The sequence below is a fragment of the Pteropus alecto genome, unplaced genomic scaffold (genome assembly GCF_000325575.1).
Source record: "Pteropus alecto unplaced genomic scaffold, ASM32557v1 scaffold20, whole genome shotgun sequence".
NCBI classification, from domain to species: Eukaryota; Metazoa; Chordata; class Mammalia; order Chiroptera; family Pteropodidae; genus Pteropus; species Pteropus alecto.
Window position 1 is genome coordinate 34,306,743 of NW_006436298.1, and position 5,870 is coordinate 34,312,612.

Genomic DNA, 5,870 nt, shown 5'->3' on the forward strand with positions numbered 1-5,870 from the left:
TGTCATTCCCCTGCTCCCCAGCCTCATGGTTATGGGTGATGGGATGTAGGAAAGGTGTAACCTCTACCTGGGAGCACCGTGTTTTTGGGAAACCAGGTTTCAGCTAGAGTAAGGAGTTGGAGGGTAAAGATTTAAGGAAGTTTATTTACAAACTGAATGGAATTCTAGAACAATTTGGGAAGAAAATACATTTTTTAAGGCATGATTATAGAGAAAGGATGGGATGGGAGTGGGGATTAGGCTTTGCCTTTTGGGAAAAGAGTGAATTACACAGAAAAATCAAGAATGGAGCTTACTTTCCTCCATGTTCTAAACAATGGCACAAGGTTTGTCTGATCTGGGTTCCCTGAGAGGCTGTCTCATTGCAGTGTAGTGACTGGCTTTGGCTTAGTTCATTTAACTTATTACTGATGGGACCTTGATGGTTGCCATTCTGCTGAATCTCTTTTAAAGTACACGTATGGATTTTGAAATTATTTTGACTTCTCCTCACATTGTTACTGTCTTTGAAAGAGAAAAAATTGACCGTAATTTGAAAACTGAACTCTTTTGTAATAATTGATCATACAGAAAGAGTAAAAGGCTAAGAGTTATCTGGATAACAGTTATATTTCTAGACTTTAGGGCATACAAAGTGATATGCATTCTAGCCATACTTAAGCTTTTAAACCTTTTTTTTATTCTGTTTTCCTTCAAATTAGCAATGTTTCACTAATATGTTCTCCATTTTTCTATCCTTGCTCATGTTTAAACTTTTACTTAAAAAATAAACCCTTCCCTGTCACTTGCTATTATTTCATGGTCTCTCTTGTGTGAGTTCTTTCTCTCTCATGCTTCATTAGTAATGACTACTTTTTAATAAGTATCTCCAAAGCCAGACACATTAAATAGTTTATCTCATCTAACCTTCCCAACAACTCTGCAAAGTAGGTGTTACTATACCTGTTTTAAAGATAAGAAAACTGAGCTTCCAGGAGGTTAATTAAAATACAGTTACATAGCTATTAAATGGTAGAGTTAGGATTCAGTGCAGGACTGATTCCGAAGCTGTGTCCTACATACACCTTTGCAGAGAGACGCGTGTACATGTGCTCTTTTCGTATTCCTTAAGGCTTGTGGAGATGTTCTTTTTTTAAAATTAAAATCTTTCCCCCAGTTTTAATGAGATATAATTGGTATATAACATTGTATAAATTTAAGGTGTACAATGTGATCTTTTGATACTATTGCAAAATGATGTTTTCTTCTTAATAAAGGCTTTTTGAGTCCTCTACTCAGCTGTGCTCTTTTCTTTCTCTGTGGCTTTGTAACACTTTGTACCTCATGCTTTTATTTCTGTGACACCTCCCGCCACCCCACATGGCCTTTAGAAATGTTGTACATACTTCCTCTGTTTCCCCACTGAACTTGTAACCAATGTGTATTTGTGAACTTGTTGAATTATATGGCATTTATTTCCATTTTTGTCACCCCTACTAGGTTGTGAACTTATTGAGACTAGAGACTATAATCTTGTAGGCCTTGGTATTCCTGGCACTGAGAAATATGCCTGGTAAATAGATGCTCAATACATGTTGCTGAATGACTCTTGAATGCATTGTATCATTGTGACCTGTCTATTTATTCTCAATACATTGTAAATCAAAAGCAGTAATCCAGATTTTATTTATCTTTGTATCCATAATAGTATGGTTACTCAATAAATACCTGTTGATTTTTATTAATACTTTAAAACAAAGAGAAAAATTTCTGTTAATTCTGTTCTCCCTAAATAATTTTAAATGTCGGTACTTGCAAATACACTTTTAAAATTAAAAAAAGTTAATTTAAAAGCAAGCATGTTGCCCATTTGTTTATAGACTTGCAGTTTTTATTCAATGTTCTCTCTTAGTGGAACATTATCATTTATTAATGCTGTTCTAATAGGCTGGCCAATCCAGTGCTGTTTCAGTTGAATTTAGTTTTTTTTTTTTAAATTAAGCTAGAAGCAACATTTTCAAATTAAGAAAACATGACAGGAGTTTTAAACTGTATCTGTAAGATGGCCAAGGTCAGCATATATTAACTGGTAATGAATGATGTTGTCTTCATAGTTAAACTTTGGTGACTGTTCATTCCTGCCTGTTTAACTGCTTCTGAAACAACACTTCACTTTGTATTCATATGAGGTCAGTTTTTTGGTTTGTAGCTGCGGTTATTACTTGCATACTCTGTGGCTTTTTGTGACTTTGTTTCTGTCTTGCTACAGGCAGCTTAATATTTTGTTCAACTAGTCACTGTTTCTGACTTATGTCAGTATTAAAGCTTATAAAAGGTAAGAAATACCATTAGATAATTATTTTTGTACTTAAACTGGTTAATGATAGTCTTTATCAATGAGCAAACATAGTCTGATAAAGTAACTTGAACCATAAAGTGATTTTAATAGGTTTTATTAGTTAAGGATTATAAACTAAAATTCTATGGAATTTCCTGCTAGCTTAGAGTATCTAGTTGGGGAAGATATTTGTTTCTATTCTCTGATTTTTCTAAATATACCTTTAGTGGTATATTTCAGTCTTTTTGTCAGTGTTAAAATACAGGAAATAATTAAATATTATTTGTGTTATAAGATCTAATCTCTGTTAAAATAAATCAGCCTTACTTGAAAAAGAATATTCAGTATATATTAAACTTTATTTATGCTATATAAAAATAATATCTCCATCTGTGTACTTGGAGAATATAAGAGCTGCTAGTTGTGGAGCCAAACGTTGAAAAACAAGAGACATTTTAGAACAAATACTTGCATATACCTTTATACTTATAAGAAATACCGTGGAAATCCCGTCCTGCCAAGGAAACCAGTTATCTGTTTTATGTTTTGCTGTTTAATAACTTCTATTTTTTTAAAGGAAGTGTGTGTTTATAGATCTCTTTTATACAAAATGATACAACATTGTGTATGCATTCTCTTTTTGAAAATATAGCAGTTTTTAATGGTTCTTTTAAGGTTTTTAATAACAATTTATAGAATTGAAACTCTACATAACTCACTTGATACTAAATACCAAACAGAATTCATTAAATAATGTAGATTTATATAAATCTAAATAGTCAATAGTTTATTAGGATTTTTAATAGCTTTACTTTTTAAAATGTATTATTTAGAAGTAGACATCCTTGCTAATAACATGCATACCCTTTTGTATAATATTTTGTTTTTGCCTGATTTATACTTACTTACTATCCACTAAATTATGGACATTTTTATTTTAAAATCTCATTTGCAAATCTATTATAAAATGAGTTTCCTCTAGCAGTTATTTATGATAAATTGAATGTCTGCTGTATTCTTGGTAGTAATTTAAGTGATATAATGATGAAAAATCTGTGATGCTCTGATTTCCACATAGCTCATATTTTAATGGGAGAAATATGTCTGAATAGTTAAAATATATTATGAGAAATGTTATGTTAATTACCAGCACATATATGATCCCTGAGATCTGAGGAAAGAGAACACCTAAGTTAGCCTGGGTGGTTGGTTGTGGTTGTGGTGATGGTGAGAGTAGGTTTACAGAGAATACAACTTTAAAGTTTAGTTGTTGATAATTTTCCAGGCAGACAAGGGAGGAAAAACATTTAGACTGAAGGAACAACATTTGCAAAGGCACAGACGTATGATCATAAGACAGTTAGCAACCATAAGTAGTAAGTTGTAGTAGTGTTGCTGAGGGTGGAAAGTTGTTTTGAGTCGGTTTTGATTACCAGGCAAAGGAGTTTGAATTTTAACTTGTAGGTTAAGGTTGTAAAATTAATACCTAGTATTATAAATAATAATAAAATCAACACCTAGTATTACTAAGTATCCTAAAGAAGGAAGAGTGCAAAGTGGGGACCTTGAGAGAATGCATGCACAATGTTGTGTGGCCTCAAACAGTTAATTCATTTAACGGATTTTTTTTATTGTCTACTATATGCAAGGCACTGTTTTAAGCACTGGAAATAAGGTTGTGGGAAAAGAACAGAGTAATTCCCTGCCCCATTGGAACTTACATTACAAATCAGTCTGATATACCCCCCTGCCTCCACCCCTTGTCTCTCTAATTTTTGGCTACATCATGACTATACTTTCCTTGCAATTTTTCATCTTCTTTACGGTTATCATAGGCAGCTGTGTCCTATTCTAGAAGTATATAGCTGAATTTGTTACACCCTCCCCACATTATTATTCTTCCTCTGAGCTATAGTTTGAGGTCTGGGCATCACTTTTTTAAAAACTGAAATTTCTATTCAGGCAGTTGTAGAGTGACATTCAATTGTTTCAAGTAATAATCCCTTGTGCATTTGTCCAGTCCCCTCAACGGTAACATTTTGCAAGACTATGGTATAATATAATACAACCAGGATATTAACATGGAGTAATCTGCTAGTCTTATGCATATTTCCCCACTTTAAATTGTATTCATTTGTTGTGTGTATGTTAAATTCTTTTTTATATGTCTGGGTTATGAATAGCGCCTTCAAATACTACTAGAAACCCTTGTGTTTCCCTTTTTTAAACTCACCCACTTCCTCTTCTCTGCAGGTTCTAAACCCTGACAAACCTCTAATCTGTCTTTTTCCCAAATTTTTGTCATTTCTAGAATGTTATATAGGTGGAATTATATGGTATGTAACTTTTGGGGGTTGCATTTTCTCATTCAGTCTCCTGGCGATTCATCCAAGTTGTTGCTTATATTAAAAGTTTGTTCTTTTTTAAGTGTGGGTAATATTCTATGTTATGTATTCACCTGTTGAAGGATCTCAGGGCTAATTCTAGTTTTTGGCTATTACAAATAAAGCTACTATGAACATTTGTGTGCAGGTTTTTGTGTGAACATGTTTTCATTTTTCTGGCATGAATATCCAAGAGTGTAATTGCTGGGTTGTATGGTAGTTGAATGTTTAGTTTTATAGAAACCACAGCAGCTGTACCATTTTTCTTTTGACCAGCAACAAATAGTGATCCAGTTATCACATTCTCAAAAGCATTCGGTTGTCATTATATTTTATGTTAGCCATTCTGTCAGGTGTATAGTGATATCTCATTGTGGTTTTAATTGCATTTCTCTTACGGCTAATGATTTTGAACATCTTTGATTATTTGCCATTTTTATATCCTTGTTTGTTCATGTCTGTTCTTGCTTTTGGTCATTTTCTAGTTGGATTGTTGTTTTCAATTGTTGAATTTCGAGAGCTCTTTTAGATTCTAGATACTAGTCCTTTGTCAGATATGTGGTTTGCAAATAATTTCTTCCAGTCGTAGCTTTTCTTTTTATTCTCTTCACATGACTTTTACAGGGCAAAAGTTTTTACTTTTGATGAGGCCCAATTTATCAGTTTTTCCTTTTATGAATTTTTTTTTGGTATCAAGTCTAAGAACTCTTCCTAGCTTTAGATCCTAAAGATTTCCTCCTGTTTTCTTTCTAGAAGTTTTGCAGTTTTATGTTTACATTTAAATTCATGATCCCCTTGAGTTAATTTTTGTGGAAGGTATTTGATCAGGGTTTTTTTTTTTGCGGGGGGAGTGGGGATTAGCTCTCCAATTGTTCCAGTACCATTTGTTTAAAAGGCTATTTTTCCTTCATTGAATTGTTTTTGGACGTTTGTCAAAAAGCAGTTGAGCATATTTCTATCTTTCTGAGTTCTCTATTCTGGTACATTATCTATTGTTTATCCTCTACCAGTACAGCACTGTCTTGATTTCTGTAGCTATATAGTATTCTATATAATAGAATACTCACTATTTGAGCCCCACTCTATTTCTTTTCTCTGGAACTCAGATGATACAAATGTTGGATCTTTTGTTATTGTTCATAGGTCCCCCAGGCTATGTTCTCCACCCC

The 5,870-nt window shown here is 33.1% G+C and overlaps 1 protein-coding gene across 6 annotated transcripts in view; it reads left to right on the top strand.

Moving 5' to 3' along the window:
* The window catches only part of FER (FER tyrosine kinase), a 366,069-nt gene that overhangs the window by 20,312 nt on the left and 339,887 nt on the right, over positions 1–5,870 (top strand). Inside the window, exon 1 of one of the 6 annotated variants that reach the window (XM_025047715.1) lies at positions 2,294–2,314. The exons of the other annotated variants lie outside the window; for them this stretch is intronic. The gene's annotated coding sequence lies outside the window, so the exon portion shown is untranslated. Of the gene's footprint in view, positions 1–2,293; positions 2,315–5,870 lie in introns of those variants that run through there. 6 annotated transcript variants of the gene reach the window in all.